The sequence below is a fragment of the Gossypium raimondii genome, unplaced genomic scaffold (assembly GCF_025698545.1).
Source record: "Gossypium raimondii isolate GPD5lz unplaced genomic scaffold, ASM2569854v1 Contig00282, whole genome shotgun sequence".
NCBI lineage: Eukaryota > Viridiplantae > Streptophyta > Magnoliopsida > Malvales > Malvaceae > Gossypium > Gossypium raimondii.
Window position 1 is genome coordinate 27,279 of NW_026291382.1, and position 18,813 is coordinate 46,091.

At 32.9% G+C, this 18,813-nt stretch overlaps 2 non-coding genes across 2 annotated transcripts; both read right to left on the reverse strand.

Annotated features, from left to right (window-relative positions):
• Positions 1–9,058: 9,058 nt before the first annotated feature.
• Positions 9,059–9,165, reverse strand: LOC128038432 (small nucleolar RNA R71). Its single transcript, XR_008193597.1, has one exon. It is a non-coding gene; the product is annotated as a small nucleolar RNA R71 (small nucleolar RNA).
• A 5,060-nt stretch (positions 9,166–14,225) lies between these two features.
• Positions 14,226–14,332, reverse strand: LOC128038431 (small nucleolar RNA R71). The gene has a single exon (XR_008193596.1). It is a non-coding gene; the product is annotated as a small nucleolar RNA R71 (small nucleolar RNA).
• Positions 14,333–18,813: the final 4,481 nt, after the last annotated feature.

Consider the following 18,813-nt stretch of genomic DNA (forward strand, 5'->3'; position numbering starts at 1 on the left):
CGAGGTAAGTTCGTATGAATTATTTACTCTTAGGGAAGAATCGGTTATCATGGGTTTAAGTTAAAATGGTTACATTTAAAGTTACGAGCTTAAGGACTAAGTTGTGAAAAAGTTAAAATAGGAAGGATAATTTTGTAATTTCATGATAATATGAATTATAGATTGAATTGGATACTTGAGGTTATTTGAAGTACTTAATTGAATGAAATTATTTATTTAGATCAAGATAAGCAACAAGCTGGACTTAAATCGGGAAAAATAAAAGCTTTGGATTAGTCTCCAACTCTACTTTTGCGACTATAGTTATCGAGGTAAGTTAGTATGAATTATTTACTCTTAGGGAAGAATCGGTTATCATGGGTTTAAGTTAAAATGGTTACATTTAAAGTTACGAGCTTAAGGACTAAGTTGTGAAAAAGTTAAAATAGGAAGGATAATTTTGTAATTTCATGATAATATGAATTATAGATTGAATTGGATACTTGAGGTTATTTGAAGTACTTAATTGAATGAAATTATTTATTTAGATCAAGATAAGCAACAAGCTGGACTTAAATCGGGAAAAATAAAAGCTTTGGATTAGTCTCCAACTCTACTTTTGCGACTATAGTTATCGAGGTAAGTTAGTATGAATTATTTACTCTTAGGGAAGAATCGGTTATCATGGGTTTAAGTTAAAATGGTTACATTTAAAGTTACGAGCTTAAGGACTAAGTTGTGAAAAAGTTAAAATAGGAAGGATAATTTTGTAATTTCATGATAATATGAATTATAGATTGAATTGGATACTTGAGGTTATTTGAAGTACTTAATTGAATGAAATTATTTATTTAGATCAAGATAAGCAACAAGCTGGACTTAAATCGGGAAAAATAAAAGCTTTGGATTAGTCTCCAACTCTACTTTTGCGACTATAGTTATCGAGGTAAGTTAGTATGAATTATTTACTCTTAGGGAAGAATCGGTTATCATGGGTTTAAGTTAAAATGGTTACATTTAAAGTTACGAGCTTAAGGACTAAGTTGTGAAAAAGTTAAAATAGGAAGGATAATTTTGTAATTTCATGATAATATGAATTATAGATTGAATTGGATACTTGAGGTTATTTGAAGTACTTAATTGAATGAAATTATTTATTTAGATCAAGATAAGCAACAAGCTGGACTTAAATGGGGAAAAATAAAAGCTTTGGATTAGTCTCCAACTCTACTTTTGCGACTATAGTTATCGAGGTAAGTTAGTATGAATTATTTACTCTTAGGGAAGAATCGGTTATCATGGGTTTAAGTTAAAATGGTTACATTTAAAGTTACGAGCTTAAGGACTAAGTTGTGAAAAAGTTAAAATAGGAAGGATAATTTTGTAATTTCATGATAATATGAATTATAGATTGAATTGGATACTTGAGGTTATTTGAAGTACTTAATTGAATGAAATTATTTATTTAGATCAAGATAAGCAACAAGCTGGACTTAAATCGGGAAAAATAAAAGCTTTGGATTAGTCTCCAACTCTACTTTTGCGACTATAGTTATCGAGGTAAGTTAGTATGAATTATTTACTCTTAGGGAAGAATCGGTTATCATGGGTTTAAGTTAAAATGGTTACATTTAAAGTTACGAGCTTAAGGACTAAGTTGTGAAAAAGTTAAAATAGGAAGGATAATTTTGTAATTTCATGATAATATGAATTATAGATTGAATTGGATACTTGAGGTTATTTGAAGTACTTAATTGAATGAAATTATTTATTTAGATCAAGATAAGCAACAACTGGACTTAAATCGGGGAAAAATAAAAGCTTTGGATTAGTCTCCAACTCTACTTTTGCGACTATAGTTATCGAGGTAAGTTAGTATGAATTATTTACTCTTAGGGAAGAATCGGTTATCATGGGTTTAAGTTAAAATGGTTACATTTAAAGTTACGAGCTTAAGGACTAAGTTGTGAAAAAGTTAAAATAGGAAGGATAATTTTGTAATTTCATGATAATATGAATTATAGATTGAATTGGATACTTGAGGTTATTTGAAGTACTTAATTGAATGAAATTATTTATTTAGATCAAGATAAGCAACAAGCTGGACTTAAATCGGGGAAAATAAAAGCTTTGGATTAGTCTCCAACTCTACTTTTGCGACTATAGTTATCGAGGTAAGTTAGTATGAATTATTTACTCTTAGGGAAGAATCGGTTATCATGGGTTTAAGTTAAAATGGTTACATTTAAAGTTACGAGCTTAAGGACTAAGTTGTGAAAAAGTTAAAATAGGAAGGATAATTTTGTAATTTCATGATAATATGAATTATAGATTGAATTGGATACTTGAGGTTATTTGAAGTACTTAATTGAATGAAATTATTTATTTAGATCAAGATAAGCAACAACTGGACTTAAATCGGGGAAAAATAAAAGCTTTGGATTAGTCTCCAACTCTACTTTTGCGACTATAGTTATCGAGGTAAGTTAGTATGAATTATTTACTCTTAGGGAAGAATCGGTTATCATGGGTTTAAGTTAAAATGGTTACATTTAAAGTTACGAGCTTAAGGACTAAGTTGTGAAAAAGTTAAAATAGGAAGGATAATTTTGTAATTTCATGATAATATGAATTATAGATTGAATTGGATACTTGAGGTTATTTGAAGTACTTAATTGAATGAAATTATTTATTTAGATCAAGATAAGCAACAAGCTGGACTTAAATCGGGAAAAATAAAAGCTTTGGATTAGTCTCCAACTCTACTTTTGCGACTATAGTTATCGAGGTAAGTTAGTATGAATTATTTACTCTTAGGGAAGAATCGGTTATCATGGGTTTAAGTTAAAATGGTTACATTTAAAGTTACGAGCTTAAGGACTAAGTTGTGAAAAAGTTAAAATAGGAAGGATAATTTTGTAATTTCATGATAATATGAATTATAGATTGAATTGGATACTTGAGGTTATTTGAAGTACTTAATTGAATGAAATTATTTATTTAGATCAAGATAAGCAACAACTGGACTTAAATCGGGGAAAAATAAAAGCTTTGGATTAGTCTCCAACTCTACTTTTGCGACTATAGTTATCGAGGTAAGTTAGTATGAATTATTTACTCTTAGGGAAGAATCGGTTATCATGGGTTTAAGTTAAAATGGTTACATTTAAAGTTACGAGCTTAAGGACTAAGTTGTGAAAAAGTTAAAATAGGAAGGATAATTTTGTAATTTCATGATAATATGAATTATAGATTGAATTGGATACTTGAGGTTATTTGAAGTACTTAATTGAATGAAATTATTTATTTAGATCAAGATAAGCAACAAGCTGGACTTAAATCGGGGAAAAATAAAAGCTTTGGATTAGTCTCCAACTCTACTTTTGCGACTATAGTTATCGAGGTAAGTTCGTATGAATTATTTACTCTTAGGGAAGAATCGGTTATCATGGGTTTAAGTTAAAATGGTTACATTTAAAGTTACGAGCTTAAGGACTAAGTTGTGAAAAAGTTAAAATAGGAAGGATAATTTTGTAATTTCATGATAATATGAATTATAGATTGAATTGGATACTTGAGGTTATTTGAAGTACTTAATTGAATGAAATTATTTATTTAGATCAAGATAAGCAACAACTGGACTTAAATCGGGGAAAAATAAAAGCTTTGGATTAGTCTCCAACTCTACTTTTGCGACTATAGTTATCGAGGTAAGTTAGTATGAATTATTTACTCTTAGGGAAGAATCGGTTATCATGGGTTTAAGTTAAAATGGTTACATTTAAAGTTACGAGCTTAAGGACTAAGTTGTGAAAAAGTTAAAATAGGAAGGATAATTTTGTAATTTCATGATAATATGAATTATAGATTGAATTGGATACTTGAGGTTATTTGAAGTACTTAATTGAATGAAATTATTTATTTAGATCAAGATAAGCAACAACTGGACTTAAATCGGGGAAAAATAAAAGCTTTGGATTAGTCTCCAACTCTACTTTTGCGACTATAGTTATCGAGGTAAGTTAGTATGAATTATTTACTCTTAGGGAAGAATCGGTTATCATGGGTTTAAGTTAAAATGGTTACATTTAAAGTTACGAGCTTAAGGACTAAGTTGTGAAAAAGTTAAAATAGGAAGGATAATTTTGTAATTTCATGATAATATGAATTATAGATTGAATTGGATACTTGAGGTTATTTGAAGTACTTAATTGAATGAAATTATTTATTTAGATCAAGATAAGCAACAAGCTGGACTTAAATGGGGAAAATAAAAGCTTTGGATTAGTCTCCAACTCTACTTTTGCGACTATAGTTATCGAGGTAAGTTAGTATGAATTATTTACTCTTAGGGAAGAATCGGTTATCATGGGTTTAAGTTAAAATGGTTACATTTAAAGTTACGAGCTTAAGGACTAAGTTGTGAAAAAGTTAAAATAGGAAGGATAATTTTGTAATTTCATGATAATATGAATTATAGATTGAATTGGATACTTGAGGTTATTTGAAGTACTTAATTGAATGAAATTATTTATTTAGATCAAGATAAGCAACAAGCTGGACTTAAATCGGGAAAAATAAAAGCTTTGGATTAGTCTCCAACTCTACTTTTGCGACTATAGTTATCGAGGTAAGTTCGTATGAATTATTTACTCTTAGGGAAGAATCGGTTATCATGGGTTTAAGTTAAAATGGTTACATTTAAAGTTACGAGCTTAAGGACTAAGTTGTGAAAAAGTTAAAATAGGAAGGATAATTTTGTAATTTCATGATAATATGAATTATAGATTGAATTGGATACTTGAGGTTATTTGAAGTACTTAATTGAATGAAATTATTTATTTAGATCAAGATAAGCAACAACTGGACTTAAATCGGGGAAAAATAAAAGCTTTGGATTAGTCTCCAACTCTACTTTTGCGACTATAGTTATCGAGGTAAGTTCGTATGAATTATTTACTCTTAGGGAAGAATCGGTTATCATGGGTTTAAGTTAAAATGGTTACATTTAAAGTTACGAGCTTAAGGACTAAGTTGTGAAAAAGTTAAAATAGGAAGGATAATTTTGTAATTTCATGATAATATGAATTATAGATTGAATTGGATACTTGAGGTTATTTGAAGTACTTAATTGAATGAAATTATTTATTTAGATCAAGATAAGCAACAAGCTGGACTTAAATCGGGAAAAATAAAAGCTTTGGATTAGTCTCCAACTCTACTTTTGCGACTATAGTTATCGAGGTAAGTTAGTATGAATTATTTACTCTTAGGGAAGAATCGGTTATCATGGGTTTAAGTTAAAATGGTTACATTTAAAGTTACGAGCTTAAGGACTAAGTTGTGAAAAAGTTAAAATAGGAAGGATAATTTTGTAATTTCATGATAATATGAATTATAGATTGAATTGGATACTTGAGGTTATTTGAAGTACTTAATTGAATGAAATTATTTATTTAGATCAAGATAAGCAACAAGCTGGACTTAAATGGGGAAAAATAAAAGCTTTGGATTAGTCTCCAACTCTACTTTTGCGACTATAGTTATCGAGGTAAGTTAGTATGAATTATTTACTCTTAGGGAAGAATCGGTTATCATGGGTTTAAGTTAAAATGGTTACATTTAAAGTTACGAGCTTAAGGACTAAGTTGTGAAAAAGTTAAAATAGGAAGGATAATTTTGTAATTTCATGATAATATGAATTATAGATTGAATTGGATACTTGAGGTTATTTGAAGTACTTAATTGAATGAAATTATTTATTTAGATCAAGATAAGCAACAACTGGACTTAAATGGGGAAAATAAAAGCTTTGGATTAGTCTCCAACTCTACTTTTGCGACTATAGTTATCGAGGTAAGTTAGTATGAATTATTTACTCTTAGGGAAGAATCGGTTATCATGGGTTTAAGTTAAAATGGTTACATTTAAAGTTACGAGCTTAAGGACTAAGTTGTGAAAAAGTTAAAATAGGAAGGATAATTTTGTAATTTCATGATAATATGAATTATAGATTGAATTGGATACTTGAGGTTATTTGAAGTACTTAATTGAATGAAATTATTTATTTAGATCAAGATAAGCAACAAGCTGGACTTAAATGGGGAAAAATAAAAGCTTTGGATTAGTCTCCAACTCTACTTTTGCGACTATAGTTATCGAGGTAAGTTAGTATGAATTATTTACTCTTAGGGAAGAATCGGTTATCATGGGTTTAAGTTAAAATGGTTACATTTAAAGTTACGAGCTTAAGGACTAAGTTGTGAAAAAGTTAAAATAGGAAGGATAATTTTGTAATTTCATGATAATATGAATTATAGATTGAATTGAATACTTGAGGTTATTTGAAGTACTTAATTGAATGAAATTATTTATTTAGATCAAGATAAGCAACAAGCGGACTTAAATGGGGAAAAATAAAAGCTTTGGATTAGTCTCCAACTCTACTTTTGCGACTATAGTTATCGAGGTAAGTTAGTATGAATTATTTACTCTTAGGGAAGAATCGGTTATCATGGGTTTAAGTTAAAATGGTTACATTTAAAGTTACGAGCTTAAGGACTAAGTTGTGAAAAAGTTAAAATAGGAAGGATAATTTTGTAATTTCATGATAATATGAATTATAGATTGAATTGGATACTTGAGGTTATTTGAAGTACTTAATTGAATGAAATTATTTATTTAGATCAAGATAAGCAACAAGCTGGACTTAAATCGGGAAAAATAAAAGCTTTGGATTAGTCTCCAACTCTACTTTTGCGACTATAGTTATCGAGGTAAGTTAGTATGAATTATTTACTCTTAGGGAAGAATCGGTTATCATGGGTTTAAGTTAAAATGGTTACATTTAAAGTTACGAGCTTAAGGACTAAGTTGTGAAAAAGTTAAAATAGGAAGGATAATTTTGTAATTTCATGATAATATGAATTATAGATTGAATTGGATACTTGAGGTTATTTGAAGTACTTAATTGAATGAAATTATTTATTTAGATCAAGATAAGCAACAAGCTGGACTTAAATCGGGAAAAATAAAAGCTTTGGATTAGTCTCCAACTCTACTTTTGCGACTATAGTTATCGAGGTAAGTTAGTATGAATTATTTACTCTTAGGGAAGAATCGGTTATCATGGGTTTAAGTTAAAATGGTTACATTTAAAGTTACGAGCTTAAGGACTAAGTTGTGAAAAAGTTAAAATAGGAAGGATAATTTTGTAATTTCATGATAATATGAATTATAGATTGAATTGGATACTTGAGGTTATTTGAAGTACTTAATTGAATGAAATTATTTATTTAGATCAAGATAAGCAACAACTGGACTTAAATCGGGGAAAAATAAAAGCTTTGGATTAGTCTCCAACTCTACTTTTGCGACTATAGTTATCGAGGTAAGTTAGTATGAATTATACACCTCAAGCATTCACATCTTTCCTCTCTTCTCTCCACTTTCTCTCTTCTTTTCCATTCCAAAATTCTCTTGCTCTCTTGCGGATTTCTCCTCTTGGGAAAGGGGCATTCATCAGCTATTTTGAGCAGCAATTAATTTTTCATAGCAACCTTGGTCGACGAGGACAACAGAGAAGGAAGAACGAAAAAACTAGTCAAGCCACGGAAAAACACCGGATTTAATTCTTGTTCCCTATCTTTTTAATTTTCGTTGTTGTTATGCTAAACATATCTATGAATATTTATGTTGTTGGAATGGTTAATTTAATCAATTTAGATTGAATTTAATTCGTGTTAGGTTGATTGCATTTCGTTTGTTAAAATTAGTAAAATTGTGTTATGTTGTCATAGGCCTCGGTAAGATGCTTGATTAAGCAAAATCATGACTAAGTTATTCTTGCATTACCATTGTTAGGTAACTAATGAATTAATTATTTAAACGGATTGAAATTGTAATTAATGGACACAGTACTTAATCAGTGCATGTTTAATCATCTAAGATAGCTGAGGTTTAGATTAGAAACATTATTTGGTGATACATTTGCCTTGCATAACTTGCAAGATTATTGTGATTAAACTGTTTCAAGGTAAGGATACTGTGTTACCTCACATAGTCTTTTAGGTGCCTATTAAATCGAGTTAATTGTTTGAATTGACATATGGATATGTACAAGAGATTATTTCAATTTAATATGTATGTATGTGCAATAACATATTTCCCTATTACGATTTGTTTAATCGGTTGAACTGACATAGGGATATAGTCAAGAGATAAATGGATTTTGGTCAGTGAGTATGTTCATAAGTTACCAAATTACCGAGTTGCCGTGAACTTATTCGTAACAATATAAACATGAGTTTAATAATTCTAAGTTAAGAAATGTAATTAATCTAACACAATTATGTCATCTTGATTAAAATCATATTTAAAAATCGTGCATTTGAGATTTATTTATTTAGTTTACTTAGTTTAAAATCTTATTTTTTAATCACCCTCTCCAAACAAAATATTTTTCTGTGATTATTTCAGGTGTTTTGCATTTTGGTTTTGCATTTTGGTTTATTTTTTGATCAAATTTTAACTTAGTTAGTTTTTTCTATGATTATTTTAGGTGTTTATGAGTATTGATCGAATCATCGATTTACTCCCTGTAGACCCTGAGATTGAATGAACTTTGACAAGCAAGTCAGAAAATGACTGAAGAGATGAACTTCAAAAATTTGAATCAAGGAAACGGAGCAAACCTTGCTCAAAATCCTATCCTTATTGCTGATGATAGGGATATAGATTTGAGACAGTATGTCGTACCAGTATTTCATGATCTTAATCCAGGTATTAGGAGACCCAAAATTGAGGCACAACAGTTCGAGTTAAAGCCAGTCATGTTCCTGATGCTTCAGACAGTGGGCCAATTTAGTGGAATGTCTATCGAAAATCGTTTATGGAGGTGAGCGGTTCTTTCAAGTTAGCCGGAGTACACGAAGATGCATTACGATTAAAGCTGTTCCCATATTCACTAAGGGATAGAGCTCAAGCTTGGTTGAACTAATTACCACCAAACTCAATTTCAACATGGCAAGAGTTAGCAGAAAAATTCCTTATGAAGTATTTCCCGCCTAGTAAGCATGCTAAGTTGAGGAACGAGATCACTGCTTTCCAACAAATGGGTGATGAGCCATTGTATGAGGCATTGGAAAGGTACAAAGAATTATTACGAAAGTGCCCTCATCACGGAATCCCACATTGCATTCAACTTAAGACATTTTGTAATGGTCTCAATGCTCACACGTAGATGGTAGTGGGAACTTCTGCTAATGGTGCTCTCCTTTCTAAGTCTTATAATGAGGCTTATGAAATCATTAAGAGGATTGCCAGCAACAATTATCAATGGTCAACCAATCGAGCAGTTTCAGGAAGATGAGTCGCTGGAATACATGAAGTAGACGCTCTTACTTCACTCGCTTCTCAAGTATCATCAATATCTTCAATGTTAAAAAATCTTACTACTAATGAGTGTAATAGTTTTGCAGCACAGCCACTGAATCAATTTGAAAATGTAGCCTGTGTTTATTGTGGGGGAGGACATTTGTTCGAAGAATGTCCATCGAACCCAGAACCTGTGTATTACATGGGTAACCAGAACCAAAATCGACGAAGACAAAGGCTACAATCAATTTATATAACCTATCATGGAGAAACCACCTGAATTTTTCCTGGAGTAACCAAGGGGCAGGAACCAGTAACAATTATGTCCAACCTAGATCGACCCAGCCACCTAGTTTTTCCCAACAAGCTTAGAAACCAACCCAAGCTGAACCATCCAATACCCTAGAGAATCTATTGAAGGCATACATGGCGAAAAATGATGTCTCTCTAAGGAATTTGTAGAATCAAGTGGGCCAGCTTGCAACTAAACTTAGAAACCGACCACAAGGTGCTTTACCTAGTGATACAGAGAATCCGAAGAATCTAGGGAAGGAGCATTGTAAAGTGTTAACATTGAGGAGTGGAAAAACTTCAGCCCAATTCCTTCGAAGTTGAGAAGGAGCCACCTGACGCTCAAGACTCAGAGGAAGTTCAACGAGTGTTGAAATTCCAGTTTCACCGGAAATTGAATCTGTAAAATCCGACAAGGTAACTTCTGAACCAGCTAATTCTGATCAACTAATAACTCCATTCGATGCAAAATTGCCATAGAAAATGAATCAACCAGTTCCAGTAAAGAAACCTCCACCACCCTACCCTCAAAGACTTCAGAAGCACAAGCAGGAAATTCAAATTCAAGAAGTTCCTAGACGTACTCAAGCAATTTCATATCAACATCCCATTGGTTGAAGCACTTGAACAAATGCCGAACTACGTCAAATTCATGAAGGATATCCTGTTTAAAAAAGGAAGGCTTGGAGAATTTGAGACGGTAGCCCTAACAAAGGAATGCAGTGCATATCTTCAAGACAAACTACCCCCAAAATTGAAGGATCCTGGATGTTTTACAATACCTTGCAATATTGGAGCAACATATTGTGGTAAGGCACTATGTGACTTGGGCGAGTATCAATTTGATGCCCATGTCAATATTTAGAAATATGGGGATAGGTGAAGTTAGACCTACTTCGGTTACACTTCAATTAGTAGATCAATCCTTAGCACATCCAGAAGGAAAAATCGAGGACGTATTGGTACGTGTAAACAAATTTATCTTTCCTACTGACTTTGTGATTCTAGACTTTGAAGTAGACAAAGAGGTGCCAATCATCCTAGGAAGACCATTCTTAGCAACCGGAAGGACCTTTATTGATGTGCAGAAGGGCTAGCTTACTATGCGTGTTTAGGATGATCAGATAACATTTAACGTTTTTAAGCCCATGCGATTTCCTGACACAATTGATGATTGTTTTGCAGTGTCTGATTTAGAGGATTTAATCGTGGAGAAAGAGCTCAATTATCTTAAGGACCCATTGGAACAAATTTTGACATCAGATCCTCTAAATGATGAAGAGGAGGATGAATACTTAGCTTTGTTAGAAGCTAATCAAAAGGGATTTAATCCTCAATCCCGCTTTGAATCTTTGGAGTTAGAGAAAAGGAATTATGCCCAACTAAAAGCGTCAATTGAGGAGCCACCTAAATTAGAACTGCAGATAATTCCCTCACATTTGAAATATGTTTATTTAGGTAACTCTTCTACACTGCCTATGATTGTTTCAGCAAAACTAACTACTGAGCAAGAAGAGAAACTCATCCTGGTATTAAAAGAATTCAAGAAGCCTATCGGATGGACCATAGTCGATATTCACGGAATTAGTCCATCTGTATGCATGCACAAGATTATCTTAGAAGATGGCGAAAAATGGACGATTGATGGACAATGAAAACTGAACCCCATCATGAAGGACGCAGTCAAGAAAAAAATCATCAAGTGGTTAGATGCGGGCATAATTTACCCCATCTCAGATAGTTCATGGGTAAGTCTGGTCCAGTGCCTACCAAAGAAAGGAGGTATCACGATCATTGAAAATGAGAATAACAAGTTGATACCGACTAGAACGGTTACGGGATGGAGAATTTGCATCGATTATCGGAAGCTGAACAAGGCAACTAGGAAAGATCACTTTCCTTTGCCATTTTTGGACCAGATGCTGGATAGACTCGTAGGGCGAGACTATTACTATTTTTTCAATGGATACTCGGGGTATAATCAGATTACAGTAGCACCGAAAGATCAGCACAAGATAGTATTCACCTGCTCATACGGTACATTTGCATTTAGGCGCATGCCATTTGGTTTATTCTAAACTGAAAAATATATAGGATTTTTCCTATATAATTCATCACCTTTTTACTTAAATTTGTTGTTAAAACCAAGTAATTGTTTAATAAATTAATGAAATATGTGAAAATATGAAATTAGGACATATAAATTATTAAAATGTGATTTTATACTTTATTATATAGTATTCATGCATAAAATGGCTTATTTTATATTAATTTGAGCATATTATATTTTTAAGCTATAAAGTGGACCATACATGATTAAATTAAATAATAAAATATAAAGTTATATTTAATAATTCATTTTTAATATTTCATTAAGAAATTGGGTTTTAATTAATTAAGTAAATTGATTAATTGTGAATTATATTATTTGGTCCTCTAAACTATCTACTATTTTTGGACAGGTCTAAGAGTTTTCTTCTAATTGCAAAACCGTCCAAATTGGGGACCAAGTCAACCCAATTTTTGGCTACACTTGGATTTCATAAACCATTTTTTGGTTTAATTATACAAAGTCCTTGAAGAGTTAAATAAATTGGAGATTTTCTCGAAGATTTGCTAATGACCGAGTCTTAATCCTGAGGTTTTGTGACACTCAAATTGACCAAAAATTAAGGAAAGATCAGCCACCTTTCCTCAATTCATGGCCAGCCACTCTTGGAGGAAGTTTCAAAGAATGGACACTCCTATTTTTAGCAAACTAGCTCCCTTGCCTTACCTATAAATAAGAGTTCATTTCTCACTTTTTCAATCATCCCTCATCCCATCATCTCTCACTCATTCATCATTCTCTCAAATCTTTTAGCTACCTTTCCCCTTCATCAGCCTTGCATAAGGATTTTAGCAATTAAGCCTCTAAAAGTACCCTTGGTCAGCCACCTTAGAGAGCCATCAGCAAAGAAGCGAATGAGCCTCGTCAGTCTGAGTCTTGGGTGACAACCACTCTGAATTGGGTTTAATCTTTATTTTCTTTAATTTAATATAAAGATGATTGCTATGTGTTCTTTGTTATTGTTTACAACAATGATAGCTTATTTTTATTTAAGCTAGGATGATTATTTCGATTAAATAATATTTATTTGATTCATGCTTATAATGTTTGTGCCTCAATCGATCGTGTTTTCAATTAAAATCAAGTTTGTATTTCGTTCATACGTGATTGAAATACACATGAATTAGCTGAACGATCCTAACCAGATGATGACTAAAGGACGCATAATTGAAATGTGCATGCTCAATTTAGATCCTAACCCGATTAAATTGTAGGTTGCATAACAACTCTAACCAAGCTCTGTTATCTGCATTGTTTTTAGATTTGTGTGATTAAATTGTTTCAAACCTAACACGTCTCTGTTACCTCACACGAATGCTAAGAATCCCTTAGTAAATAAGGATCAGTAAAATGCGTATATACTAAGTAAAGGGTTTCGAAAGGACTTAATGTGGTTTCCAAACTCATGAAAGATCGAGTTGCCATGGAATGTTTTTCTGAATGTTATTAAGCATGTTGATAATAAATTGAGTTTAATTAAAGTAATTGTCCTAGTTTATTTATGTTATAATTGTTGCAAATTGTGTTTAATTTTACTAAAATCTATTTCATTCATATAGTTTGCGTACTTAGGATAATTTGCATTAGGGATCATTGCATTTAGTTTAATATATTTTAATCACCACTTCTCAACTATATTGTATTTTTTATTTACCAAATTGTTAATATAATTTTACAAATTAAGTGACTTAGCACAAATACAATCCCTATGAAGACGATAACTCGATACTTACTTATTACTTGATAACGACTGTGTACACTTGCACAAACCCCAGCGTTACAAGTTTTTGGCGCCATTGCCGAGGATTGTCAACAGTTGCCATAGTCATTTTTTTCGTGAAATTATTTATTTTCAATTTAATTTATTCCTAACATTATTAACTTATTCTTTTTTATTTTTTGTGATCTTCTCATGTGTTTATGAGCATAGATCGAATTATCGATTTACTCCCTATAGACCCTAAAATTAAGAAAACTTTCAGACAAAGAAGATGTGAACGAATAGCTTCAAAGACAAGTCGAGATAGACCTTGGAAAACAGAATCAAGACCAAGGTAATGAAGCCGATCGTGTACAAAATCCTATCCTCATTGCCGATGATAGGGATCGATGCATCAGCCAATATGCTGTGCCACTTTTCAGTGAGCTAAACCCAAGAATTAGAAGGCCAGATATTGAGGCAACCCAGTTTGAATTGAAACCAGTGATGTTTCAAATGCTACAAACGGTGGGCCAATTTAGTGGTATGCCCACTGAAGATCCACATCTCCACCTTTGATTGTTTATGGAGGTGAGTGATTCATTCAAGCTAGCTGGTGTGACTGAAGATGCACTGAGGTTGAAGTTGTTTCTGTACTCGTTGCGAGATCGAGCATGAGCATGGCTCAATTCATTGCAACTAAGTTCCATATCTACATGGCAAGAATTAGCGGAGAGTTATTTGGTTAAGTATTCACCCAGAAAAAACGCTAAGTTGAGGAACAAGATCACAACTTTCCAACAATTGGATGAAGAGTCTTTGTATGAGGCTTGGGAGCGATTCAAGGAGTTACTTCTTAAGTGTCCTCATCATGGGATTCCTCATTGTATCTAGTTGGAGACATTCTATAATGGTCTCAATGCACATAAAAGATTGATGGTAGATGCTTTCATGAATGAGGCTTATGAGGTCATCGAGAGGATTGCGAGTAATTACTATCAATGACCAACAAATCGAACAGCTTCAGGAAGACATGTAGCCGGAGTTCATGAAGTTGACTCTCTCACTTCGTTATCAGCTCAGGTATCGTGTATTTCCTCTATGTTAAAACATTTAACTGCTAATAGTTCTAATAATTTTGTAGCTCAACCACCAAGTCTGTTTTATGTAGTTTCCTGTGTGTACTATGGGGAAGGTCATTCTTTTGAGAATTGTCCATCAAATCCTGAGTTAGTTTACTATGTGGGGAACTAATATAAAAATAGGAGTGGACAAGGACCCAAGTCCAACCTCTATAATCCTTCATGGCGTAATCATCCTAACTTTTCTTGGAGCAACCAAGGAAATGGACCAAACAACAACTTATTGCAGCAAAGACCCAACCAATCTCAAGGGTTTAATCAGCAAGCTCCAAAACCACCTCAAGCTGAGGCATCAAATAGTTTGGAGAACTTGTTGAAAGCGTACATGGAAAAGAATGACGCTTTGATCCAAATCCAAGCAGCAGCACTAAAAACTTTGAAAAACCAAATAGGTCAATTGGTTACGAAGCTTCGTAATAGATCGCAAGGAACCTTGCCGAGTAATACTAAGAATCCAAGGAATTTGGGTAAAGAACATATCAAGGTAGTGGCATTGCGAAGTGGTAAGACTCTGGAACTCCGATTGATTGATGTCGAAGATGAGCATGTTGAAAAGGAGCGAAGTCAACCAAATGTTGAAGTTCCTAAACCAAAGGAATCAGAATCTGCAAAGTTTGACAAGGTAAACCCTGACTTAGTGAATTCAGATATTTTAACATCTTCTTTGGATGCAGATTTACCTATTCAGAAAAGTTGCACGGTTCAACCAAAATTTCTGTCACCTCCATATCCACAAAGATTGCAGCAAAACAACTAGAAACATGAGGTGCAATTCAAGAAGTTTTTGGATGTTCTAAAGCAGTTACACATCAATATTCTGTTAGTGGAGGCTTTAGAACAAATACTGAATTATGTGAAGTTTATGAAGGATATATTGTCCAAGAAGAAACGACTGAGTGAGTATGAGACTGTTGCCTTGACAAAGGAGTGCAGTGCGTTCCTGCAGAACAAACTGCCACCGAAATTGAAAGACCCAGGAAGCTTTACAATATATTGTAACATTGGTGAATCATACTGTGGTAAATCTTTGTATGGCTTAGGAGCGAGTATCAACTTGATGCCTAAATCTATTTTCAAGATGTTAGGGATAGGTAAAGTAAGACCTACAGTTGTGACGCTTTAGCTAACGGATTGATCATTAGCATATCCCGAATGAAAGATCGAGGATGTTTTGGTAAGAGTTGATAAATTTATTTTTCCTGCTGATTTCATTATTTTAGATTTTGAAGCAGATAAGGAAGTGCTAATCATCCTTGGGAGACCTTTCTTAGCCACGGGGAGAATGTTAATTGATGTGCAGAAAGGCGAACTCACTATGCGAGTTCAAGACGACCAGGTAACTTTTAACATTCCTAAAGCGATGAAATTTCCCGATCCGGTAGAGAAGTGTTCAGTTATGGAAGAAATAGAAACCTTGGTTTCTATGGAAAGCAATTTTGAGGAAGATCCATTGGAGAAAGCCTTAGATTTTGACCCTTTGGAGGATGAAGAAGGTAAAGAAAACATGGCTTTGATGGAAGCCAATCTGAGAAATTTTATTCAATTACCCTTACGGAGCTATTGAATTATACGACAATTATGGAGGTACGTTTAAAGTTAATGGTCAACGTCTCAAACACTACTGGGATGGTGAAGATGAGCGAATTGAATCCTTACTCATCTTAACAGACCCATAATTTTTCATGAACTCATTGTGTAAATAAATAAATAAATAATTAGAACTTATTTTCTTAATTTATTACATTTAATTAATTCTGTCTAAGGAGATTCGAACTTAAGCGGGACTGTTGTGACCCCTCTAACCTTTCCTAGGAATTAATTTAATGTAATTTATTAAGAAGAAATTTTCTAATTAAAATTTTTAAGTTTCATTTTGTTCAGTTTAAATTTTAAATTTTTATGTTAATAAAAGGGGTCAAAATTGGCCCAAGTACTAATCAGTTTTTTTTAAGATACAATTTGAGTTTGAGGCCTAAGACAGCAAAAAGGAGGAAAAAAATTAGGCCTTGCTGTCACACCCATTACTTGCCGCCCAAGTAACTTTAATGTAGCTAAATTTTTGCTACATGTTACCCTAATTTTTCCCTGTATAAACCCCTCTTCATTCTACTAATTTTCATATCCCTTAAAGTAATTTGCTTCCACCCTAAAAATCCCTCTATATCTTCTTTGTGTCGTTAACCTCAAATCCTGAAAGAAACCCTAGTCCTTTTCTTTCTTTTTGTCGAAATTCCCTATTGTTGCCGCAAAGAGATCGTCGCTGCACCATCCTTGCTGTCGCAAGATTTTTGCCATAACAAGTTATACCAACTTTGTCGATTTCTCTTTTCTCTCTTGTGCAGAAACTTTGCTGAGTTTTTGGGAAAATATCATGTCTCGCAAAAGAACTAGATCATCAAAGAGTACTCCTGAAAACCCGATTGTGGTTGATGAAGAAGTGAAAAAGCGATTTGATTCAATTTTCAAGCATCAACCTATGATGCCGAAAAAAGGTTTTAACCTGAAGAGAAATGATGTGATGGTTGTTCCTGTGAAAATTAGAAAGATAATCAATGATCTCAAATAGGAACAATTATGTGATGCTCGTTCACTTCCTGATGATGAACTAGTTCGAGAATTCTATGCTAGTTTGACTACGCAAGATGCTACTGAAGTCATTATTTGAAAGAAAAAGCTACCTCTTACTTCTAAGTCCATCAATGATTTGTTTAATTTACCTGATGTTGAAGAAGATGAGTACTACCCTATGATGAGCAATATCAATTGGGATTTTCTTCAACAAGTGCTTGATGTTGTACAAATCTGGGATCTCAATGCATTATAAGAAAGTATGGGAGCCATTCTTGTCGAAGAGAATACTTAAAACCAGTAGCAAAGGTATGGTTTTATTTTGTTTGCTACAGTTTTATGCCTATCTCACACAGTTCCACTGTCTCGATTGAACGGATTCTCTTGTTATATGCAATCTTGACAAAAAATCCATTAATTTTGGGAAAATTATCCTCAATGAGATTCATGATTGTGCTAAAAAGAAGGCAGGAAGTGCTTATTTCCCATCATTAATCACTTCACTTTGCTTAAGGGCCCGTGTTAAAACACAAGCAAAACTGAAAGGGCAGTATGTTCAAGGGTGTATTACAAGTCATGATCTTGAAAGGTTGGTAGAAAGAGTGCATGAGTTGAACCAAGGTGAGCAAGAGGAACCAACTGAGCCAGAAACCGAAGAGTCAACAAATAAAAAGCTGAAGTCGATTTGAATTACGAAGTGAAGAAGAAGAATCTGATAAGGAACCGAATAGTCCTCAACCAGCTGAAGGAGCTAAAAACCCTGAACCTAGGGTTGAGCTAGAAGAAGAACCAGTCAAGCTAAGTGTTGAACCTGAATATACAATTCCCATGCCGACTTTTGCAAGTACTTCAAGGAAATCAGAGTTGTCAATTTTGATTGATATGTGCAAGTTCATGCACAATCAACAACAAACTTACTGAAAATATGCAAAAATTAGAGATGATTCAAATCGAAATACTTTTAAGAATATCACTAATAATTTTGTTCCTGAGTTCCCAGATGCTATCTTTGAGACATGGACGGAAGAGACTGGCGATGCAAGTAAAGATGGAGCTAAAGAAGACAAGGGGAATAAGTCAGAAAAATAAAAGGGGAGATTCTTGCCTTGTTATTTATTTAATTCTTTTTAGGTCTTTAGGAATTTATTTCTCTAGTAATTAGGATTTAATTTTTCTAAAATAAAATATAGCAAGCATGAATAAATACTTCTTTAGAAAGAAAAATATTAAGTGATGTGGCAATGGGAATGAACATGTCTAGGATTGGGTTATTAGGAAAGACTTGGTATTTAAGCAGTCTTAATGACTCACCTCTCTTTCTTTACAACCCTACCTGGTGTTCAATTTTCATTCATTACTTTATTCTTGCAATGAGGACATTGCTTCTTTTTAAAGGGGGAAGGCAAATTGCTCAAATTTTTAAAATTTTCAAGTACGTTTCAAATCATTCTTTCATAAGTATGTCTTAATAAATGAATGTTTAGTGAAATTCTTTTTAATAAGATAGCTTGTATGCAAGCATGAATGATGATTTTATCTGAGTGATTGTATGTTATCATGAAAAATTGAATGTTTTTATGATCTTAGTCTTAGGTAACGTTTGCCATGAAAACTTAGTTTCTCTTGAGATTAGACATGCATGAAGGTTT